This window comes from Trichomycterus rosablanca, chromosome 26 (assembly GCF_030014385.1).
Source record: "Trichomycterus rosablanca isolate fTriRos1 chromosome 26, fTriRos1.hap1, whole genome shotgun sequence".
In the NCBI taxonomy this organism is placed as follows: Eukaryota; Metazoa; Chordata; class Actinopteri; order Siluriformes; family Trichomycteridae; genus Trichomycterus; species Trichomycterus rosablanca.
Genome location: NC_086013.1, coordinates 759377 through 762696, shown reverse-complemented (window position 1 = coordinate 762696; position 3320 = coordinate 759377).

The following is a 3320-nucleotide window of genomic DNA, read 5'->3' as shown; positions in this document are numbered from 1 at the left end:
AGCAACAGTGAGAAGATTAGAGAGATAAGTTGGAGCGAGATTATGGATGGCCTTGAAAGTGAGAAGAAGGATTTTGTAATCGATGCGGAACTTGACCGGGAGCCAGTGGAGCTGTGACAGAACAGGAGTGATATGGTGGAAAGAAGGGGTTCTAGTGATAATACGGGCAGCTGAGTTTTGGACCAGTTGAAGCTTATGGAGAGATTTGTGTGGAAGACCGAAAAGGAGAGAATTACAATAGTCTAGACGGGAAGTGACAAGGCTATGAACAAGAATGGCAGTGGTATGTGGAGTAAGAGATGGGCGAAGACGACTGATATTACGTAGGTGGAAATAAGCAGACCGGGTAATGTTATTGATATGGGCTTGGAATGATAGAGTAGTGTCGAGGATGACACCCAAACTCTTTACCAGAGTTGAGGGGATAACAGAAAAATTGTCAATGTCAATAGACAGACTGTTGGTTTTGGATAATGTTGTTTTAGTACCAACGAGGAGAACCTCAGTTTTATCACTGTTTAATTTTAGGAGATTTGCCGAAAACCAGGATTTTATTTCTGTTAAACAATCAGTAAGGGAGGTGGGTGTGATGTTGAGAGTGGGTTTGCAGGAGAAATAGAGCTGGGTGTCATCCGCATAACAGTGGAAGCTAATGTGGTGTTTACGAAAGATGTGGCCAAGGGGAAGGAGGTAAATGATGAAAAGAAGGGGCCCCAAGACAGAGCCCTGGGGCACACCTGAAGCAACAGGAGAGGGCTGAGATGTAAATGTTTTAAGCTGAATAAACTGAGTGCGACAAGAGAGATATGATGAGACAGGGACGTCCTGTTGTATTTCATTGAGAGGAGTAAACAAGAATCACATGTGATGGGACTGGAAAATCAACAGACTATTAGCGTACAGGAGATTTGTTGTAATGTCATACAGACTTATTTCAAACTACCTATAGTCTACGCTGGGTTTATGTTGGGTTTGAGAATGGACACATATTTGGCAACACACTATTAACACTAGGGCAGCTGTAGCCTAGTGGTTAAGGTACTGGACTAGTAATCAGAAGGTTGCCGGTTCAAGCCTCACCTCTGCCAGGTTGCAACTGTTGGGCCCTTGAGCAAGGCCCTTAACCCTCAATTGCTTAGACTGTATACTGTCACAAATGTAAGTCGCTTTGGATAAAAGCGTCTGCTAAATGCCGAAAATGTAAAAATGTAAATGTATTTGATTTGCCCACCTCCGATCCTGCTGAAGCGACCCAGGAGATGAAGCTCCTACCATCAGTTCACCAGAAATAAACAAACTACATCAACCACAATCAGAAAACACCAAAATATATTACCATAATCCTGAATTAATCGAATTTCTCATGGGCAAGAACACAAAACCTTTTGTCATCCTCGCTGAGGGTGTAACATCAAGAGGTCTAAGAGAAACAACGGTTGAGAACCACCGCCATAAGGTAATGCACAGTAGATAAGGGGCAAACGTGACTAGTTTGAGCCCCCAGTTTGCCCCTGTTGGACTCTTGGTCAATAATATTAACACTATTAACACTTAATTGCTTGGATTGTATTAATTCATAGTGTAGATGGGGAAATGAAAGGAGAAGATGAATTGGGATGCACCCACGATTTATGCTAGCTCAAGTGTTATGCTAGTGTGTGATGTGGTTTAGGTTGTAGCAGTGGAGACCAGAACCTGACACAGTTTTGATCACTAAACATGATATTTGATTAATTTTACGATTACAATATAGAATACTACTTAGTACAGAAGTATGAGGAGTGTGGACGTGTTCGTATTTTCGCATACTGCACTGTTTAGTACGGTAGTAGCCATTCTGGTTGCTATACTGGGTTTCCACAGCGACTGGACTTCCCATTATGTACTATCATGTCCCAGGTACTAGTTAGTATAGAAGTAAAAGATTTTACACAAGATTTACAACATTAATAACCCAGATAACGGTTCTGTTCCTACTGTTAGTAGGCTAGTGCGCGAGTTAGCAGAGATGCAAAGAATCGATTCATCCACCCGAAAGAATCGATTCTTCGGCTCTGCCTTTTATTAAACAATAAGGCGCTGTTGCCAGGGCAACCGCCAAAGCGTCTAGCCAGTCAGACAGGCGAAGGGAATTCTGAGTCTGTTCTCCTTTTGTTCTGTATGGAGTCATTTTTACCCACATCACCACTCATCATTCATTTATTCATTCATCTTTAACTGGTCAGTGTCACAGTGGGTTCGGAACCCACCCAGAAAAAAGGGCACAGGGTAGGACTAAGTACGTTACAAGTACAAATACACTGCAAGACATCAGAGTCCCAATTACTGACACTAACTCACTTTTTAAAACAAACTGCTTCATACTGGTCAGGCTCGCAGTGGGTCCCTGCACAAACTGAAAACGCTGGGCACAAGGCAGGATTATCAACCCCGAACAGGGTGCCACACTCAGAAGTAAGCAATCCACCTGCCGTCTGCTTTCAATCGCTCAAGTGTGTCTGGGTGCAACTGGACCCACTGCAACCCTGAGCAGGATATCATGTTTGGTTAAATGAATCGAGTGGGTGCTGCACAGCAACGTCGGGCCTGAGAACCTGGGTTCTGTGCTCGCCTCGTCCACTCTTTGTGAGGAGTTTGGTATGTTCTCTGTGATTCCTTCTGCCCACATTATTATTATTATAGAGCATGATTATAGAGTTGCTCCCCTTGTGCAGCTATAACAGCCTACTATCTAGAAAGGCTTTGTACAAGATTTCGGAGTGTGTCTGTGCGGATTTGTGCCCATTCAGTCAAACCAGCATTTTTGGGGTCAGGGACTCATGTTGGGTTGTTGAGAAGGCTTGGTCAGAATTTCCGAATCGTCCTAAAGATGTTCAGGGCTCTTTAAGGAACGGGCTTTGTGCACAGGGGAACAGGAAAGGGCCTTCCCTAAAGTGTTTCCTCAAAGTTGATTAGAAGTGGGTGTTTTACATTAAGTTTGACATGTACAGCATTTACCGGACACTTTTATCCAAAGTGCACTGACGTTAGTGATCGATTACAATGCAAGCGATTAAAGGCTGTGCTCCCTTTGTGTGAGTGAACACGACAGGACCTTCCCCAAACTATTTCCACAAAAATAAGAGCATGTAATTTACCTGCATCTTGACGTATGAGAGCCCGTTCACTCGGTTCACATAAGAACCGAGTTGAAGAACCGACTCGCAGGAGTGGATCAGTGAGACGCGTAAATGAATCGACTCCTTGGACAAACGGCACACTGGCGGTGTTGTGTGGTGCTGGGTGTGGCTTTATAAAGTGAGTTTCCGTTAGCAGGAAAA